We start from the raw sequence: 22,237 nt of genomic DNA, 5'->3' as shown, positions 1-22,237 counted from the left end.
AGAGGTAAAGCTAGAGAAATTCAGATAGAAACAAGGCTCCTGGCTTCAACAGAGAAAAGCACTGCATTCAGGCTGGTGATGGACTCTCTAACACTGCTGACCTGATGCTTTGTTCACATAATTTTCCCAGAAGACCTGCTGTAGTCTAAGACCCATCACTGGACGTGCATAGGCTTAAGTACAGGAAAGTCTTCTGATGGTATTATAGAAAAAGTCAGACTAAATGAACACCCCGATCCTCTTTGATCTTACGCACCTACGAATCTCTGTTATAAATAGTTGATTTGTCATACCTTCACAGATCAAAACATCTGCATTTATAATGGTTGAATCTTACCATGCCTGTCTCTGCTGATAAGCAAAATACCTACCTTCCAATTTCTGTATTTTTTTCTTCTGCGATAAGGACTTAGTAAGACTCAAGTAATAAACATCTCCCAGAATGCTGATAAAGTCTAAGGTGTTTATGTCCTGCCAATGGCAATGTTGCCGAGCACACATTCCTTTACTATGCAGTTATGTCTACTGCACTACAAGTATTTTGATGACTGAGACAGATATAAAACTGTTCACCAAGAGAATATCCTGAAATTTTTGCTTGGTGGCCTACAACAACTGACTTCATTTCTTGGTCTGGTGTTTAACTGCTAGCATCAAAAAAAAATAAAAAAAGAAATAACATTATAATTGATTTAATTCTCTTCTTATAAGAGGTAAGGGAAAAGTCTACCTTCTCCCCCCCAGCAGTGGTGTCTCCACAGCCTACAGAAGAACGCCAGTGTGGGGAAGCCTCATCCTCTGCTGCTCTGTAGTATCACATACAAAACGAGCAGGGCTGACATGCCAGCACATCTCATGTCCGCAAAAGTCACCGGAACAAATCCCAGGCTAGCAGTAAACTTTCAGCAAATGTTGGCAGGTTGCTATAGCTTAGAGGAATGGTTTAGGAACCGCGTTGTGTGCATGCAACTGGGCAGCTAAAGCAAGTCAAGCAAAATAAGTGTTTTGTGGTAATCAGGCTAGAGGCTGAGCAGTGGAGACTGCATTCACTCTTGTTGGATGACCCCTTAGCTATTCAGATGCTATGCCAGACTCTGAGGCACAATGGCTGCTGTGGCCACTAGGCAACACAAAAAAGATGCTTTTTGCTGTTTCCTTAAATAAAAGACTGAAATCATTAAGGCTAGCCTGAGAAGACCCTATAGGTAACTTCCTCCTCCTTTGCTCTTGTTGCCTGATACTATCTAATTTAAGACAAAATATAAAGGATTAATACAGATTTTTCAGGACAGAGCCTTTTTACATATATAATAACAGAAAGAAATATAGTATGAAACAAACCTTAACCAAAGTTTGATATCTAGGCTGTTTAGTACTACTAGTAATAGTTATTACTTATTTCCCTTGTAGTTATTGTACATTATTTCTGTTGTATATTAACGCACATGATAATTATCTTCCATCTCTGAATCTTTTTTCTGCCTACCTTGTTGAATTCTTCCTAGAGAAAATAGCCAAAACAAGATAAGTCTTTAACCTCCCATCTACAAAACCCTCCCTGCTCCTAACGTTTCATATGCTATTCCCCTCTAATTACCTCACTCCCCCACAACCATCTTCTCAACCGTCATAGCCACTATCCTTGCCCTGCCTCTCTTCCTCCTGCTCTTTTTCCTCAGAAACCCAGTCTGCCTCTCTTAAAATGAAATCCCACTTGTGCCTGTAACTCTCATTCCATCTTCCTCTTCCCTTCACAACTAAGCTGTACGCAATCTTCTGTACCCGGTTACCTCTGGGATTTCTCTCCGCTAGATCTTTCCCACATTTCACTCAGACCGACCTAGTTCAGACCTGATTCCCTCCACCCACATGGAAACGTCAGCCTGCCTCTCTGATAGCTTCTCACAGAAACCTGGCCACGGACAGAAGGTGGCAAAGGGTGCCAAATTCTGCAGAAGTGGAGAGCGTCTTGTTGGTTACTCAAGTCTGCAACCTGAGACAGTCCTCAGCTTCCTCCAACCTCACTGTAATTTTTTTGCCTCTAGGCCACCTCTGACTCCTGTTTCTTCCTCCTGCACAATGGCTCCAGGAGTTTGGCATTTCCGTGTGCTTCCTGCCACTCACCTACATGTCTGAACTCAAAACACCAGCCTCTAAGCCATTCATTTTCATTTACAGCAAGTTCCTTTACATTGGCTCTAATGAGTACAAAGCTGATTTCACAGCCATTCAGAATGTGGGAGCAAAGAGCATTTTTCTAGCTTGTCACTTTGTTCCTGTCATTTTGCTTTACATCCTTTGATGGCTTGCTCTTTTGTTTTGCTTCGACTATTGTCTCCTCTTTCAAAGCCCTTCAAAGCCTACCACACTACGCTTTCAATCTCATTGGCTTCCGGGAGACTTCAGCAAATGCATACGCGCTTTCTTCAATCAGGGCCTAAATATGTGTCATTTGAGTCACTTTGCTCAGATGGACCAGAGATATCCGTCTGCTCCTAATCTCATTCATACTTGTTTTCACCAATGAAACTATTGACTTTGACCATCTTCTGCTCTATGACGGGTGTCCAAGATGAGAATCCGATCCCCCTGGAAAATCATGAGCCAGTGAGTGTACCTGTTAGGACACGTTGTTCTGATCTTAGGAGAAATACTAGCGTGCTTCAATTAACTCTCGTTGCACTGTATTTTTCCCCAAGTGAGGGAACAATTATTTTCCTAACTAATTTCTCATAACTCAGTCCTTCCCTAAAAGGATATATATTTCTAATATCATCTTGCTCTCTGCATTACACAGAGTGTCAGGGAACCTCAACATTCAAAACTAAACACTAAAAATACTGAAACAAGTGTTCATCCTATTTGCTCTCATAACCTAGCACTTGACTGAAAAGCAAGTTAGGTTTTTATCTACTGAAGAAATGAAACACAGGTAATCTCCTGTTTCTAGTCACTCATCTGAGTGAAATTTTTTACAGAACAGGAGGGGGGAGATGTCACCATCTATAGAGGCCCAAATGACTTCTTGTCTTTAAACCATGCCCACAGCTACACAATGCTTGGTACCACTTTGTCCCCTTGGGCTTTTCTCAGCATTTCATGAGTTAAAGTGACAGCTCAACACACTTTCTATTTTGGAGCCAGTATTTCCACTGTAAACTCAGATTTATTACTAATTTATGAAATGTTCATTAGAGTAGCTGAGAAAATGTATCTTTTGAGAACAAATACAGTTGGCCATCCCCAAATCATTAGCAGCATACTGAGAAAAAGTTAGATACCTTCCTTCAGCACTCCTATAACTGAAGATCAGTCTTTATTTGTGCGAATACATCCAGACAAATGCCTTCAGAGAAATGGACCTGCAGCATGCATAGGGTTGCCTTTTCATCACTGCATGCCACTGGGGTTTTTAAAGCAAAGAACTGGTAGCTGTGGACATCCGTTAATGTTTAAGCCTTCCCTTTAGCACTGCTCAGTGCAGTGACACGAAACAGACCCAAAGCCGCGTGGCCCCTGCCCTGTCTTTTGGCTGGGACCTGGGCAGGACCACTCATACTGTGTGTCTTGGAGAAGAGACTACCAGCTTCTGGCCTTCCTGGTTGCAGCCCCTACAGCTACAAAACTGCCTCGACTGCTAAAGGCGTATTTCAGGACCGTGAGAATCAGCAATCAAAGGAACGAACCCTCGGTAACTCCAGCACCATATGCAAATTGCAGCTTGTACGAGACCTCAAAGCAACAACATCATGTCTAAATAACTCCAGGGAAAACACATGGCAGAAGAGGTCTATTTCTTACAGAAGTAAATGATTCCTGTCTGGTCAGGTCCAATGTAGCAGCCCTTGGTTCCCAGGACATGGGAGACGGGGGACTGCACACACCAGTGTCCCACCCCTCCGTGCCCCTGACACTGTGCATCTTTGCCAAGAATCGTGACTGTATTACTGATAAGCACAACCATCCATATATAATTAACTGTGCTACCTGCACAGCAGAGGAACAGAATAAGCTACAACCCACTGAGACAAGCAATAAAATAAAGGCCCTGAAAACTTTCCATTACTTAGGAACCTGCATCTTGGTGAGTTCTGTTTTTTATTTTGAAGTCCCTAACCCTGGCACCACACAACGGTCCACAAGAAACAACTAGATGATAAAACAGAACTAAATATTGCTGGGTTTGTTTTGCTAGCAGCAAAGTTGAGGGAAAAAAAAAGCGAAGTAACAAGGAGTTTTTTTTAATTCACTTTCATGATAGGACACAAGGATAGACAGATAACCAGTCAGCCTTTCATTCACATCCATCTTAACATTGAGTAAAATGGATCTGGAGGTACTTTTTTGCTATATATTCACTACACAATGAACTAAAATGACTAGCTTCAAGAAGACACCTAGATTTATGTGAGATGAATAGCATATGATAATCCCATATATCCAGTAAGGGAGTTTCACTATACACCCATTTAACACATTTGGTCAAATTTCCTTTGTCCGAGACACTCCCATTGCTCGGCGGTGCAGCCCACAACACCCCCACCTCCCCTGCCCATCGCAGCACACCAGGTACTTTTCTTGCCATCCCTGCAACACTTCTCAGCACAATATGTTGTGCCTTCTTGGAAGGGGATTGCTCCATCCCATACAGCTCTGCTGTATCGATACCAATCCCCAGCATCCCTAATAAATGCAAACACACACTGTTCCAGATCTCTGTTCCCACAGCAGCTTAACTTTGCAGTGGTACATGGTAACAACAATCAGAAAGGCGCAGAGCTTTTAAAATAGTTACCCTATGCTAGCAGAGGAAATACACACAGCCAGGTAACTTGCAGTCACTTTTCTCATCTAGTTTTGACTTTTATTGGTCTTTGGTCCTCAGAGGGATCACAGTCTTAACCTGTTCCTCCCTCCCACATTTATTTCTCTGACCCATAAAATCCCTCCACCGTAGCTTCCAGCTTTAAGTTTCACCTTAAAAAGGACCCTCGCTGTGGAGGAAAAAAAAAAGCTTTTTGATTCTCCAAACCTTCCCGAAGCTCCCTGATCTGCCAGTAAACCCCCGAGGCTGACGCATCTCACCTTCGATATCCAGCTCCTTTGTTCTGCAGAGGGAGCCTCTCCATTACGTACCCCTGTGGGAGAGGCTGGAAGAATCTGCCTTGCAGCTGTCCCAAGAAGCTTCTACCTGCCTGGTGAACATTTGAAGCTCAGAGGTTGACAATTCTGCTGCCCCACCAACACCAAGTCATGCCATGATGTGACAGTTACATGTTCTCTCATACAGGCAGACTCCCCAAATTGTCACAGCGCTGCCTAAGGACTGTCACGCTGCAACAGACAAATGGTCCCACTCATCCAACACCCTGTCTGACAGCAACCAGTGATGGATTCTTCATACTAAAATACAAAAAGGTCATTTTCATTGCCTGCTATTAAAGCAAAGGAGCAGAGGGCAAGGAATTTTCCATGCTGGGGCAGCGGATGATCTCTTTGTGCTATGCAAGGTGAAGTGAGAAACTGTGGGGAAATCTCTGTCACAAAGCGCGAGCTCGTTCGTTCGTCGGCTGGAAGTATTTTGAGATCCTCAGATGAAAGATGACACTAGAGCACAAATTATTATCATTAGGGCTTCTCTGGATTCAAATGGTGTAACCAGAAATACTACTACGCATTCATACAAATGTTTCAGTGTTTCAGTCTCTCTTGAAACTTGCAGAGCTACATGCTAATTTACTAAATGCACCATAAACATCCTTTCACTTTTCAAGTTAATCACAATTGCCTTACAGGAGATTAACACCATAAAGCACTTTCACAGCTGACGTGCCTTTAAAAAAATTCCCAGAGTTAAACTTGTATAAATAATGTAAGTGACATGGAATATAATTATTAAATGTTGTCATTTTGGAAGAAAATTAATTAGCAATAGCTGTAGCTGTCTTGTGTCTATTTAAGCAGTGTGCATCTCAATTAAAATTTAATTGCAACAGATTCACTCACAGCAGGGAAAAGTGATGGAAATGAGAAGCAGCCTGGTCCTATATTGCCGTCTACAAGGGAAAGTGTAGTAGAAACCGGGGGGAAGGGGAGGAGAGAGGCAGGAAGGTAAGAAAGCAAATCCACAGAAGCATGCTGCTAGGCAGCCAGGGCACTCAGATGCCGTGGGTGCTGCTTATTCACAAAGCAGCTGACTGGTACCAGGCACGAGTACAAACAGAAATAAAACCAGCTGCTGTTGGAAGAGGTATTGCTTCATACAACCGTAGATGTGCTCATGTACCCACTGTGGTATGAGGGACAGCACGGCTCTCCACATTACTGTGCCCTTCGGTTTCAGTGCCTCCTTGAAGTCAGCCTGGAGAAACCCTAAAGGCCTGGGCAGGACTGAGAGAGGCTTTCCTTAAAGAGGAACCAGGAGGACCTTGAAGACAAAGTCCTGAAGCTGCAAGTAACTAGAGGTACAAAAGTGTGTTTTGAAGAGGAATAACTCCCTCCAATTGGCATTGAGAAGCAGATGTTCTTCTACATCACTTTGGAAGTCTTTCCCAAAAGAGACAAAATATGACTTCACCGTCATCCAAACGTAGAGGATTTTGGATGTCGTTGTGAGTTGCCTTAAAGAAATTACATAGCCAGAAGGAGTTGGGTACCCAACCCATCTCTCATGCCCACAGTACAAAGTTCTCCAGAGTGTCTCTCAAGTCCAACAGCCAATTCACTACACTTTTGAACAGAGAGGTTTTCCTCCATCATGCATTTCTCAAGACTCAAGTTATCTATAATTTGCTTACTTGAATGAATAATTCACATCTCAGACAAAAAAAAGAAAATCAAGTATTGCTTGTAGGTGTGTAGGATGCAAACTATATTGGCAAAAGATGGTGCAGAATCCTGAGTTCATTTATGGTAACTAAATAAAACAGAAGCAAAAAATGTTCTGGCCTTAAAACTTTTGCTAATTGGAAAATACATGCTTGAACTACATATATATTCTTGAAATATTTATTTTAGGATTTATTCAGTTTCCAAATGAGGCAAATATATTCCCTACAAATTCCCAGGGGACATTCTCTGTCAACCTGAAAATCAAGTTATATTGTTTCTGACTGACATCATAATTATAATGTGAATTTACAGTACTTGATCATTTTGTTGATGATGCTAAAGTCATAACAGACTCCAACTCACTCTTCTACCAGTACGTGACTCTGCCCACTCAGAAAGTGTAGCTTTCTGGTGACAAGAATAGGGATAGCAATCTGAAATGGTACATTCATGTTAAGGATAAAGATACTGATGATGATGATAATTGTAGTAACAATAACAGTACTGTCACAGTCCTGTAACAATACTAAGTTATAGGTATGATATAGCCATAATGAAATTAAGAGGTTAAACATTTTTTTAAAAGGTCTGGTTTTCGCATAAACATGGGCAAATCTAGCTGCTGCTTGGATATCAAAACCTTAGATTAAAAGTGAAAATAAGCATGCACACATGATTTAATGTGAAAGCATAAGGAGACACGTGCTCAGATGTAAATGTGTTATACTTCTCTAGAGTTAATGATCTGGTGACGATGTGGCTAATGTGATCTAGTACCAGCCCATCGCTGCCTGAAGGCAGTCGTATCTCAGATGGAGCCAAACTGTTCCTGGTAGTGGCAGATGGTAAGACACAGGGCGTGAGCTTCAGATAACAGCTTGAGAAGTTCAGGCTGGACTTCCCAAAGCTTTTCCTCTAGGGGTGTCATGCAGTGCTGGAACAGGACACCCCAAGAGACTGTGGCACCTTCATCCTCGGGGCTTTTCAAAACTCTACTAGACAAGCCATGGCCAACTCAACGTGGTGTTGATGACAAGCCCCACTGGGGATGGAGGCTGGACTGCAGCCCCCTGTAGGTCTCTTCCCCCCACAATTTCTAGGGTTCTGGGATTCTACACAAGTGGAATTCAGAAGTCTCGGCATTCTGGAAGATCATTCCATTAGCTAAGGACCCCGTGTCACTGCTTGAAACGTTCAGCATCGACCAATTTTAAAGTGGCTGTTCCAAAGGCCTCCTAAACCAAAGCACATGGCAGCTGCCAGGCTTACCACTGTGTCCTTTTGCTAGAATAGTCTCAGCTTCGCATGAACTAATGTGAGAGAACTTGCATCAAAATGTGCAACTGATGATGAACAAGCTGAAACATGAACTTGAAGTATTACTTCCTTCATTACACAAAACAAAACCAAAAAACTCGCAGGGGAGAAATGGTTAAGTTTCAAACAAGATGATCAGCAACTTCTTCCCTTATGCAAAACAATCTAAATCCGTAAAAAAGAAAAAAAAAGAAAAAAAGCCTAATTTACAAAAGTCTGCAATATTTTTTTTAAAGGTTATCAGATGTTTTCTATCTCAACATAACTAAAACCAAAAGAGACAGCCTCCTTCACTGGAATGTACTCTGATCGGATAGATCTAATGCAGAAAGCACGTGCCTCTCTGTGTACAGCACTCATATACAATTTATATATAAGCTTCCTGAATGTTTTCAAATGCACTGAATAACAGGGTGTCACTTTTAAAAATCTCTGTTCAGTTTTCTACTTATTAATATATAATTATGTGCAGGTTTTCCTCTGTACACTTTTGTCTGAGATTAACTGGGACTTGAGGCAATTCTTGTTTCAGAAGTTTTCCAGCTCACCATAAAGCTAAATGCATATAAACTTCAGACCGCTGAGCATACCTTTCATCACGTCGCATTATTTGGTCTTCATTTAGCTGTCACAAAAACATTTCCTTTCGTCTACAGATTAATTACAGCCTCGTGAGGTTTCAGCACAAATACCTTTGCACATTGGAGCCTCTGCAAAGACACAGTGATTCATGCAGTATCTATGCCTCTGGAAGGGAAAATAAAGCTGAGGCAGGACATGCAAGCTGTGAGTGGATCCAATATCAAACGAGCCGGAGCCTCCCGTGAGCACCCAGCCATACCAACACAAATAAGTTTCTGCACGACTCGTGCAGGATCCACAGCTGAACGCAAACCGCCTCTTTAGTTCGGCGCTAAGCTGATTTGGCTACACAGTTCATTCATCGAGGACCAAAGATGACAAGGCAGGAAGCGTCACTCAGTAATGAATTATACGCGACACAAAAAAGCCACAGGTGTGGGTTTAGAGGCTGTGCACGCAGCCGCTGCAGCCCTGGATTCCACGTAATCGCTGTAAGTAACTATGGAAAATGGACAGTGGGAAACTCTGTAGAAATGCAGAGAGCGAACCAGTCCAAGAACACATTCCCACTTGTTCAAAGCAGCCAGCCACACCACTTAAACATGTGTCGACTGTATCTGATGCCGACCATGTCAGTATGTTAGGTCTGGACGGCGAAATACAAAGGGGGCGATTCTTCGCGGTGCCGGCGCCGCGCTGCCAGCGAGCTGGCCGGGGCTGCTGCCCAGCTGCCTGCCCAGCGCCAGCAGAGCTGCAGCAGCTCGTGCACCACCACGGCCAGGGGCTGCCTCTGCCTGCTGTGGTTTGGGGTGCCCTGAAGCATGGCCAGGTCTCTGCTTTCCTCTGGGGCAAGCTGGGAGGCTTCACCCGCCTCTCAGAGCGATGGGGATTGGAGGGAGAGGGGAAGAAGCAGGAGGATTTTTACAGATTAAAAACCCAAGCAACCCGAGAACCTACACAAGCCAGAGCTTCCAGTACCTGGAGATGCTGCAGGGCAGGTCCCAACTTCTCAGCAGGCCTGGACACAAGCTTCCAAAAAGTCACTTCTCCCTGCCAGGAGCTCCCATAAAACCCTTCCAACCGTCCTCTCCCGACAATTTCTTCCCATGGTGCAAGCTGAGCTGTTTCACCACCTGCTATGGGTGTGCACGAGGCCACCTGTGTGGCCCATTAGGGCAACGAGGGCTAAGCGAGATCCAGGTGAACTCATCGCTACAATCACTGAGAGCTAAACATATCTGTGAGACTGATGTTCACTCATTTTTTCTCCTCGAGAGCAAAACATCCTTACCCTGGTAGCAAGTCTGCTCATTCCCCATTCCTGCCACGTGAGAAATCTCTCCAAGTGGTGACTTCAGGACAAAAAGTCCTCCGCAAGAGCCCTCAAAATAAATGCATCCTTGCCCCACACTGTGACCTGCCTAGCTGTTCTCCGAGGCAGTACATTAGGTCCCTGAAAAACTACGTACGCAGCTGGTCAGACACACAGAGATCTCAAGACCAGCATTTGCTGCTTCCTTGGTGACATTCAGTGTGGGTTTTTTCACCCCGTGGTGGAGAGGAGCTTTGTTCTTCGGTGTCAACCTATTTCCCCTCCTCAGGAGAGGTCCATCTGCTGTGTGGGGACCCCGTGGCTCCTGGGCAGGTACCCAGCCAGCTCCACCCGGCCACCAGGAATGATCCCAGCAGTATTCTGGCCTCAAAACCACGCAGAACAGCTAGTCCTTTCCAGTGTGATGTCCTTGCCAACAATAATCAACTGGTGTTTTGGAGAAATCACCAAAAGAGAGGTTTTTTTTTTTGTCTGGCTTTAAATAGTATTAAATATTTGCAGCCCTCTTCAGTAACAAAGGACACAAAGAAAAAGGGAAAAAAAAAGTCTTTGGTTGGTTTTGCTGAATTTGGAAAGGTTCCTGGATCAAAGCTCAAAAAGCTTCAAGTTTATGGAAGACACATTAGCAATGCTTAGTGAGGAAAAAGCAGTGAACTACGTAAGAAAGATGACCAACCAAATCCAGAGGATTTAATCAATGGACAAACTTCAGGAAGAACAATTCACCAGGAGGCAGTGTGCTGCGAGCCTTCAGACAGTTCAGTGGAAACCATCCTGAACTCAAACCCAAGGCAGGTCACAGCATGCAAAAGCACCAAAAAAAAAAAAAAAAGAGATATATTTTAATTCATTAGACCGTATTTTACAAGAAGTGGAGCCTCTGGGGAAGCCATTATTCTCATATAGATGTACTCCTGTGAAACAGAAGAAAAAATACCTAGACTCCCTGATGTGAGAGGTCAAACAATTACAATTTCCTTAATTTCATATCCAGTTGGGAAATTAAACAACAGAACTATGAAAGCTTTACACTTCATTTTGAGGAAAGTGGCAATTTAAATTAATTTTTTTTAGTGCCGTAAGAATTGATGAGTGAGTATGGGAGGGGGCTTTTCCCCAGTGACCTTCCCCACCACCCTTTTTAAACAATCTTGCTCATTCAATGGAAAAATAAATAAATAAATCCAAGGAACACGAAGTCTTTCACGAAAGACCGATTCCTTTGAGGACAAAGCACAAAGTGTTGCTTCTCATGAAGCTGTTTTATTTCATTAATAGTCTTCTCTGCACAGCTCGAGCTTTGTCCATGAAGTGCTTCTCAGATGAGGGGTTTTAGTCTCTGGAAAGAAGCAGCACCCGTTCCTGATCCTACAAGATATAGGAACAACTTACAGGGTGACATAGGACCATGAGATCCACGGTCCATCTAGCCTTGAGCTACATCTCTCTTACAGGGCAGCTGCCATCAATCTCAGTGGAAGGACTTTGTCTCCACCACGACCCCATGAGCTGAATTCATGGCCATGCTTTTCTGGTTCCTACAACATCAGAAAAAGTTCCAAGCGCTTCAGTAAAGAACTTGCTCAAGGTCCTGCCTTTAGACATGGCTCCTTCTAACCCTGGAGCATAGTAAGCTCCTGTAACACAGGATGAACGTGGAAGAGAAAGCTGGAGGATATATCAAGAAGCCTACGTAGTTGCTGCACTGGCTGCAGTCACAGCATTCCCATAGAGCACTCCAGTCGGAAAGGGGTTGCAGTTTGGAGTCACACACTCCCAGTGCTACACCACACACGATATATACAAAACTTGGTGGCAGCAGCCAGCCGGTGAGAGCTACAGCCAGGAGGAACATGTGATTAATAGAAAAACAATCTAACGCTTGACACAGAGCACACAGGCTCAGAGTACTGGACTGCGGGACAAAACAAAAACAGAAAACAAACATTAGCACTTGCAGAGAGACAGGGAAAACAAAAATAGAGTCTGCACATACAGCTGGCCATAAGGGATAAAGATGAGAAAATGAACTGACAAGCTTTCTTACTGTTTCACTTGGAAAAAAAAAAAATGAGTAAGAGTTTTGTTTGTTTGTTTTTTCCAGAATTAACCCCAGTAGAACACCTACTAGCAGGGCTCAATGGGTACTATTACCCCGAGGCTTGAAAGATTACTCTTTAAAATGTTACACCTAAAACCAGCAAGGCAGCAGAACTTAGGTTATGGAGCTGCAAACTCTGGCACCCACATGTGACTTTGCAGACATTAAAGATTTTCTAATTAAAGATGAGACCATTTGCAAGACAGACAGTTCCAGCTTACTGGCAAGCCTGCTGGGACACAGGACTGAACTGCAGCTAAGAGCACGCGGGGAGCAGCTCACACGTGGGCTGGAGCAGGATGGTCAGCCTCTGTCCCTGGACACTAGCACAAGCGGGAGGGAGGAAGTCACCAGCTGTAAGCAATGAAGACCAAAGCAGTTTGTGTCCCGATGCTGCAGGCAATTTAAGAAAAAGCAGCTGTACCTACAGTTACGAGGATGTAGAAACTTCCAGTCGGAGGAAAAACATCAGCCCGACATTTGCAGACTGCAAAACTCTTGGTGCACATCTGCTCGGACAGCCCCTGGGGACCAGCTCTCCTCCTGGAGCTGCTCGCCAAGCAGTTCGCCTGCAGCTGCAGCGTAATCCCAGGGACTGATAAGCAGCAGTGTCTCACTGCAGAAGCAAGACTAAGTGCAGATGACGTAGAGTAAAAATCACTGTGAGGACAACGGATTTTAAATAAATAAAGCCTAAGGGATGGTATTTATTTAGGCTGTGTAGTAGCTGGCATGCAGGATTACCTCCAGAGGCCTGGTAGGTCGACCAATGGACATTTTTGCTGTTCTCTCCCACACAGATTGCGTTCAGCTTTATGCCCCACTGGCCATCCCAAATGCAGCCTGTCCCAGCAACCAAGGAGGCACCTTACACCAAGCTAAGCCTGGGATGCTGTGATCCCATCTTGCCTCTTATTCCCATCTTCCCTCCCCTTCTCTTGCATTCACATTAATTCAATTACAGTATCAATCAGTTCAAGAAACTGATCCAGCCAGACTCCTGATTCTGTAAAAACAAACAAACAACAAACAAACAAAAACAACAACAGCAAAAAAAAAAAAACACCTTGCAGAGGAAAAGTCCTAAATACGTCCTTTCACACAAGCAGCAGAAATAGGAAATCTTGGTGTAGGTGGACGGGCCAGAAATGCCCATCCATGTGCCTCCACAGGGCACCTAGGACAACTTTTCAGCCTCTCAGAAGCCAGCATTTGTGCTGGGGGACTTGTGATGGTTTCCAGACGGTGCACGTGGGCTCCAAGTCCCCTCCCAAGTGTCCCTGAACACGTGTGATGTTGACCATGAGCATCCCCAAGTGCAGCAAGTAGCAAAGTCCTCAGCCTCCCAGGAGAGGCCACCGGGGAGCAGCTGGAGTACACCACAGTCAGCAGGAGAAGTGCAAAGCTCAAACCACTCCGCATTACTCCATTAACCTCTCCTCACAGGCTGTGTGTTTTTTTCTAAACTATTTTTAAACCACTAAGTACTGGTGTTAACAAAACTGCAAACCGGATAGCGGGACTTTCACATAAAGCTGCACTGCAGGAACGTTTGGGGCCCGTAAGGCACTCCTCCTTGGTAGCTGCTGCTTTGGGTACCTTCTTCCCCTCAGCCCAACAGTCCATCTGCTTCATTTCAGGCACTGGCAGTTCCCAAAGAAACTTCTGGTCTTTGAGTAATACAAAATTTAAATTTTAGTTTAAAACTAAACTTATCTAATCCAAGAAATAACAGCTTCTTGGGGACGCAGTTGAAATTCTGAATTATTTTTTTTTCCCCCAGTGACAGAAATCCACATCACCTAAACCCATCTCTTCAACATCCCACAAGCAGCCAAGACTGATGCCTAAACTATTAAATACCTAACTGGTTCCTTAGTCACATTAAACTACTGTCCCCTTCCAACTGGGGTCACTGTGACACATGGACGTGATGGCCCTGCAGGTTGAGCCTCACCATTTACTCCTGGCAGACCCTGTACCAACAATAAAGCTTTAGAAAGCTTTGTTTCTGCACCTGTGAAATAAGGAAATCCACGCTTACTCATCTTTGTTAATATTCTTTTGTTCATGTTTTGTAAATGGTCTTAAAGAGCATTTATCCCACTACGGAGCACTGTGCAAAGCATTAAAAAGTTCCTGCAAAGTACACTGCGTAGGATCCATAAAACAACACCGCTTTTATCTTCCCCTCTGCACACCCTCCATCTCCCGCGTTAGCATAACAAAGAAAATGATGTTTAGGGCATCCAAACAGATTTTTGGAGGGTAAAAGAACAACAGCCAGTGGGCTAAATATGTAGAAGCAGAGTAATCAAAGCAGAGGAAATAGACTGGTGGTGTCTCAAGTAAATCTCAAAGTTTTCCAAATGAAACATTCTTGGAAGCTGATATTCTCATTCTCCTAAATCACTGCTCATGGCTGAAAATCCTGCTTCCAGAAAACCATTTGGCGGCCCTTTTTGTGCAGCGAGGTATGCAAAGAATAAAAATCCTGCAGCCTGGAGTTTTTATTGTGGTTTCTAAAGAGTTGCACCACAGGAAAATCTCAATGGAAAGTGCAGTTTTTTGTGGATGACAAAGAATTATTTTTCCATGCACACATGCACAGGGTTTTGCTTGCAGGCTCCGAGTGCAGCAGTCAGGGAGGAGCGACTTTCCCTCCGGACAGCGGGCAGGGTGTGAATGTGGAGTCAGTAACTCACCCACGCGCCGCTCTATTTCCTGGATTTAGTGAGTGGTCTTTGTTGGAGCTGAAAGGCTGCAGCTGGGGTGGAGGATGCAAGTTCACGAGGGGTTATTCAGCTCCAGACAGTCTTCATAAAAGCACAAATAAGTCAGAGCAAACTTTCTTTTTTTTTTTTTTTTTTTTTTGCCCCCCTCCCCCCCAGCAATGAACTTCTGAACTTTGTTTTTGTGAGTCGAGATATGACAGGACAGCAGAAGACTGCGAAATTTGCACTTCACTGATCTACGCAGCCCATAATTCACACAAACACACGCAGAGCACACCAGTTTCTCCACACTCCTCAGCAAAGATTTAATCCTGGAGCGGATGGCTGAGGTCTCCTGTTACTTAGACAGTTACGTTCTCCAAAACATACAACTGTATGTCTACTATCTCTGGAAACAACTAATACTTTAAAGTGCCCTGTTTGCATCCAGCCCAGGAACAAAATACATTAGGTGATGTATTATCCTTTCTTTTTTATTATGTACCTTTGCTTCATCGCTAATGAGTGGAACTAAATTGTTCTTACAGCTGCAAGTAAATTCACACAGGGGCGAGTTTTATAACGGGGAAAGCTCTAAAATACTGAGGTCACAAAGCAGAAAGGGAATAACTCAGACTTTTATGGTTTACTGGCTACCTGCTGATGAGTGCTTGGGCACCTCTGTTTAGCTCCTATCCGAATGGTGACCTTCAGAGCAGCCCTGTGTTCACAAGGTTTTGGCCACTGAGCTCTGCTCCAGCAAGGCTCCAAACCTTAATGGCTTTACACAACCTTATTAGCAGCATGCTAATACAACGCATAGGCACCAACATGCGCACGACGGTGGTCAGGAGCCTCCTGTCACAAGAGGTTTCCAGTGGAAAATGTCAGGTTGTCCAAACTGGAAACGTCTGCGGTCGTGCATCAGTTTGAGCTAACCGCTGGTGGGGTGGGTCAGAAATCTGCCTAATTTCTCGCCAGCTGTCTGGGCAGACAGACGAAGCCTTCAGCTTTTGCTGTTCCCAGGCAGCCCCACCTCGTGGGCTGCCTTTTGCAGCTGGGAGCCCGGATGCCCATCCCGGGGTGCTGGCAGGAGCAGAAAGCCTGTGAGCTCCACGAGTCCCAGCTTAAGACTGAGCTTGGGGTGGAGAAGGGGGAGAAGGGGGGATTAAGCCCCCTGCTCTGAGAGTCAGGGCAGACAGCTGCTCTCTCTCATTTTGGAATCATCAGCTAAAACCAGTTCTTTTTTTTCCTTCCAGAGCAAAAAAACGTATGGAATTTCCTTTCCGTGAGACACTTTTAAGAGCTTTGTTGGGAAACAGAGTGAATTTTCACAAAATATTTCCCCCAAAAGCAGAAATGTCAGTTAGCACCAGCTCCAATTATATGACAATTCTTTTCTCGTCAGGCAACCAAATTTGAGATCCATCTTATCCTTGAGCAACTCCCTCTCAAACCTTTTTTTTGCCCCCCTTAGCCAAACACACAAGCTTCCAAAGACTGAAGAATCCTTCATGTGAACTGCCTGGAGAGAAGGTGGTGATTCATAACACAAGGGAAATGTGTGATAAAGCAGAGTAGCTTATCCCAGCTGTTGAAAGGGTTGTGTAGAAATCCATGCAGTGCTAAGATGCCAGGTTTCCATTTTCTCCAGATATTCAAAGGGAGAGATGAAATCTTTGCATCTTGCCAAATTGTAGCCCAATTGGAATGTGTGCTGTTGTTTTGACAAACTGCAGCTTACTAGAGAAAACTTAATTTTCACATCATAAAGTTTCCTTAAGCTGGCTTCAGGCTTCATACTTGCAAAACCTCAGCTAGAAAAATGTTATTCAAAACCAGGAAAGTTTAGGGACACCAGCATAATTCAGCATCTGAACCGCATCTCCGCAATCTCAAGCCTGGTTCGGCAGCTCTCAATCACCCCAGTCACTCACACTTGTGGTCTCCCTGAGTCCCACATTGCTTTTCAGTACACATTAAATACATACAGCTAAGTCCTGGAAGCTCGCCCCTCCTCCTCTCCCCACTCACCCACGCTGCCTTACCACGGCTATCAGGATCTATAGGTACAGCACATAACAAAGGAGGAATTTCTGAGAAAGAAACAGCGGAAGAGCAATTCAGGACACAAGCACTGGTTTGTTACTAATTATTTCACCTTCATTTCTACATTTTCAAGGGAATTTTACACTGGTAAAAGACCCCAGCCTGGCAGCTCTGGAAGTCATTTGCAGACACGTCTGTGCAGTGAATGAAGCACGTTAGACACCTCCAGGCTGGGGCTGTCCAAACCAGCACTAGGCTGCATGACCTTTTTGGTGAGGCCACTCGGTCCCTGTCAGGACACCTCTTTATTGCTTACTTATCTGATGCTAACTTAGAGGTGCTGGAGCTGCGCTTCATGATGCAGCCCAGTGGAGCACAGCTCCAGCGCTGCCCTTTCCTCTTGGCCCTCACAAGAGATGAAGACACAGCTCAGAGTCATGGCCAATCAGTTTCCCATATTGTCAGAGAAAAATGACAAGAAATAATTCATCCAGGGTGGACATACTGCAAAGACAGCCGATTTCTCTGGACATTCCAATAAATCCTGTATAATTTGTTCTGCATTAGAAAACAGCATCCTGCAAAGCTGGCAGGTGGCCGAGACCTTAAGACATGTGTGCCTCCAAGTTCTGCAGGTGGGACACGGATGGGGACCATCACTCACCGAGACACCGGCCTCAAAGGAGACTTGATGCACACAGCACTGTGTGACAGAGGTCCCATTCCTGGGAAGGGAGTCAAGGGTCCCACTTTCCAAACACTGTCACCAGCTGTCCTGAGCATACATTCGTCTGTGATTCAGTTTCTTAACATTTGCATCTGGTATAATAAAGTTCAGGCTTGCCTTTTTTTTTCTTTTTTTTAAAGTACTTTGAGAGGTATGGGTGGAAAGTACTTGTGTGAGTATTGATGGGTAGGGCAAACAGCCATTAGTTATCACAGCCTTCAGTCACTACTGATATGGATTTGTTGTGAAATGAGTACATAACAAGGGAAAAGTTTCCATCACCTATGGCTGGTGCTACCTCCTCAATTTTTTTTTAAATGGATGTGCAAAGTAAGTGTGTGAATTATGTATCTCCAAGGATCAGCTAGTTCATATATAGCCTATGGCAGCTAACAATAAATAAGGTATTAACTTTTGCCAAGGAAAATAACTGTGAAAAGAGGCTGATATAATTTTTTTCCTGGGAAAACAGAACACAAAAATGACTGAGAACCATGTTAGCACCCAACAATACAGAAAGCAATAACAAACTGTAACAAGTCAGGGCACTTCCTACTCTAACAGGTAAATAAAATAAACGTCTGTTGACACAATGCACCTTATGACAGAGTAACTCTTCCATAGCTTATTTATTCCTTTTTAAAACCCAAGCTTGGCCTCTGACAGATCTTGCGGAGAGACATCTTATTTATACGTAAACAAAAAATAAGCACTGTTAATATACGCTGCAAGTACAGAAGGCCTAAATCCACTTGATGACTGCTTCAACTCAAAACCAAAGGGAGCAGGCGACACAAGCTGGCAGTTTTATACCGACTCACAAGGACAGAGCACTACAGCACATCAGCAGCGCCTGGAATCCTGAAGCCATCCTTTGAACCCAGGGGAATTTCTCCTGTTTAAAGTTTACATCTGTGCAGACCAAACGAAAGAGCTTTCTTTGAAAGCTGGAATAGGTTTCACCAAAAGCCGAATGCGCGTTATAAACATTTACTCTCACAAGCTCTCAGTGCCAGGCAGAGGAGGAGGAATTGCAGGAGATAAAAGCAGAGAATTAGTATGAGAGAAATGGAGGATAAAGGCACAAGAAAAGAGCCAAGACAGCAAAGAAACTGTGTAACCCTCCAGCACAATTAGTAAAAACTCTCCAGCCTTTAAACAGTGCTAAAGAAAGTGAATAATATCTTTCGAGTCAGAATAATCTGCTTTCACTGTGTGGCTTCCGTGCACACACATTTATGTGTTTTCCCATATGGTGGAAGAAAAAGAAGGGTGCGTGCCCTGCACTTGGGCTGACTCCCTCAATTTAGCCTTCCCTTCATTTCCTGCCAGAAGGTGGGTTTTGGTGCTGGTCTGTCCTTCTGAGAGGCAGTCAGCGAAACATCTGTTTCACGGTAGAAGGAGAGCAGGAAAGGCTGTAGACATCTGAAACTCTTTTGCAGTTGCTATGGGGAAATGTAAGAAGATAAACTACTACTTTATTAATCAAACATCCACACAGGTCCAACATCGTTAGCAAATTAATCCTTTCACTGCACAAGCCGGCTCTGGACTTTTCATTGCCCTCAGCAGATAAGGAGGGAGGGCAGCTTTTTTTCTTTCATTTACCGATAAATGCATACTTACTGAGCCTCGCAGCCCACCGTGCCGCCCCGCTCAGCTCTGGCATGGCAGGCCTCTGGGAGCCCCATTCCTGTGGCTGCTCCAGGGCCTAGCCTCCTGCCATCTCACCAGCCCCCCAGCTGCAGATCAGTGACCCGCAGCAACAAGGTGGAAACACCCAAAGGGCCCAGGTCACAACCCGGGCCTGCTGTGGAGGATTATCTCTAAAGCACCGGCTGGGTGACTGGGTGGTACAGACACACCTGCCAAAGGGGTAGAGGGAGGACAGAGAGCCGTAGGCACGTCTGCACTTGGGAAGGACACCCCAAGACCTCTGTCACCAAAAAAAGTAGCCTGGACTGCTGCAGTGACGCCGAAACTCACTGGAGATTAATGTGAGGTGCCCTTCCCCAAAGGCCCTTGTTCATGACCCCAAATGCTTCCCTCTGCGTGCTCCATGCCATGGCTTTGCAATGACATACTTCACTAATTAGATTGGGAGGAATTTGCAGAAGAAGTTGAAAGAAACCTGACCAAATTTGCCCCATCCCCTTCATGGGGGCCGTATGGCTGGAAAGCCTGTCTTGTAAATTGGTAGGGCCCAAATCTACCAACAGATGTGAAAGAGTATCAGGAATCAAACTCCAGAAAGTAACACCAATGTCTCCTGTAAATGCTACGAGTGACCCCCAGCTACATAATTTAAATTCCTTTTTAAAGTGGCCTCAGCAGTAAGGTAGGGAAAATTATTGACACTCCTGTACAGGAGGGAAACCAAACAATTTTTTAAAAATAATTCTGGAGTCACACTGACATAAATGATTTATTTCTGCTGAATGGAAACCACTTAGATTAAGGTGGCAAACTTGAGGCAGCTTAGTGGTTATGCTGCTCTCCTGAGACAAGGGGGCCTGAGCACACATCCACCCTTGATCTGGGTATGAAAAGTGGCTCAAAGCAGAGCTCTCCTCTCCAGAAGTGTGCTCTCACCACAGCCCTCAGCGATGGGAGGGCCTGCAATGAAGACACAATTATTCTGACATTTCCCCCCACACAAAATTCCCTATGAAAAGCATTTACCAAATTAATCCAGTTCTGAGTAGACCAAAACTGCATTTTTCAGCAAAGAAAATATTCGTCCCCATCCAGAGGAGAATTAAATCCTTCAGTGGTTCCTTCTTCCCACAGGCTGAGAAAGGATATAATTCTGAAATTTCCCTGAAGCATACAGACACAGACCTCTTCAGGGACAGCACGAGCAATACAAAACACATTTAAGAACAATTATAAGACACTTTCAGCTCTTGTCTCATTTATGCTCTGAGCATGCCAACGCTTTAAAGTTTTCTGTCCTCCCGCTCCAACAGGATAGCTGTGCTGCCAGTGTATGCTAAGTGCTACAGCTGCATTTGGTTCTCTAATTACATGAATCTCTACCATCTTCCCTATGCTGAAGATAAACTACCATTTTAGTTGAGACTCTCTAACTTGATTTACACAGCTAGTTAGCTAATTTTCTAATTCAGCCCTTCAAGATAAGGGAAAGCAAGATGCATTCAAGAGAGTCACTCTGAGGCACTCCTCAGTGACTGTGGAGGACATTTTAAAATGACACACAATGCAGTGTGTTCTGCTAGCAGGCAAGCTATCCTTTGACCTTAGTTTGCATTTCAAGTGAAGTGAAAAGCAGAAGAAGGAATGGGAGTTTTTAAAGAAAAAGTTATGGTACGGTATTGTAGGTTTATAAAAGACCATAGACTTATGAGAATCGATGGGATCTTGTTTGTCCTGATTACTTTGAAGTAAAGTGGAGGATTTTTATTTTTATACAGAGGTGCAGTATAGTAACATTGATGTCAGTTCCAGAGACTGTAACTGAACACCCCCCATGGTAATAGTACATACCCCCTATGGTAATAGTACAATGCCTACATGGGGAGAAGTGCATAGTTAAGAGGAGGTCCTGAGCAAAGAGTGGACACTACCAACACGACCCAACTTTCTGTGCCAGCGGGGCCATCTGGGCTGAGCTGTGGCTTGAGGAGCTGCTCGGGCTCATGCCCTCTCCTCCACTGCTGCAATTTCAAGAGCTGCATGATATCAAGATGCAATATCAAGGTGCAATATCAAGACATGGTGCACGTCTGTAGGGCCACAGTGATTTCAGTGTACAGCTTGCACATCTCAGCATCTAACAAATAAAAACCAAAAGGCACAATTTGAAGCTGTCCTTAATAAAGACTGTGAAAAACTCTGGCTTCTTAATAAACAGGGTTGTGCCCTAAGTAGTGAGCAATAGGACTACTGCTGGAAGAGCAACCCATGGCCTAATACATCACACTGTCAAAAAGCTTCTCCCATTATTCAACTGAAATTTGCCTTCTCTTAAATTTCATCCCATTACTTCTAGTTACACCCCATTGTACCACTCTAAATAATTCTTCATAGCCTTGGTGTTTACACCCTTCAGATATTTGTAGATTTATATCTCAACCACCCCATTTGTCATCCTTTAGCCAAGTTATCCATATTCAGCTCTTTCGGTCTTCTCTCATAAGTCAATCCCTCAAGCTCTCTTGTTACTTTTTTTCCCCTGAACTCCCTCCAATTTGTCAATCTCTGTTGTAAGGGAGTGAAGCAGACCTGAATGCATTACACTTGCTGTGGTTACGAATGCTATGTTGCGAATCCCTGCTGCCTCCTCACTACGGGACAAACACCCAAACCCTCTTTGGGTCTTTTTAGGTTACCAAAAGCAGCAAATTCACAGCCTTCTCATACTCCGCCATTGATGCCCTCGGACCCTGGAATCCTGGTTGATGCTTCCTCGTAGGTTTCTTCTCCTCTGCTTATTTCCACAGACAGTCTAGGTTATTTTTCTTTCTTGAATCCTAGTTTGAAATGCTGTGCTACTGCTTGCATACTCTCCACAAGTCACCTGGTAACTTCACCAAATGCCAAGTCGGCCTGCCACACTGCTC

At 44.3% G+C, this 22,237-nt stretch overlaps 1 protein-coding gene across 12 annotated transcripts in view; it reads right to left on the bottom strand.

Moving 5' to 3' along the window:
* Positions 1-22,237, bottom strand: part of GLI2 (GLI family zinc finger 2) — a 400,141-nt gene that overhangs the window by 147,758 nt on the left and 230,146 nt on the right. For 2 of the 12 annotated variants that reach the window (XM_083842016.1, XM_083842014.1), the window contains exon 1: positions 9,709-19,259. The exons of 7 other annotated variants lie outside the window; for them this stretch is intronic. The gene's annotated coding sequence lies outside the window, so the exon portion shown is untranslated. 3 more of the 12 variants (XM_083842019.1, XM_083842022.1, XM_083842013.1) reach the window with 3 other exon arrangements.

Source organism: Anser anser, assembly GCF_964211835.1.
Source record: "Anser anser genome assembly, chromosome: 6".
Taxonomy (NCBI): Eukaryota; Metazoa; Chordata; class Aves; order Anseriformes; family Anatidae; genus Anser; species Anser anser.
Note: the sequence above shows the minus strand (reverse complement) of the source record. Positions and strands in the feature narration are given on the sequence as shown.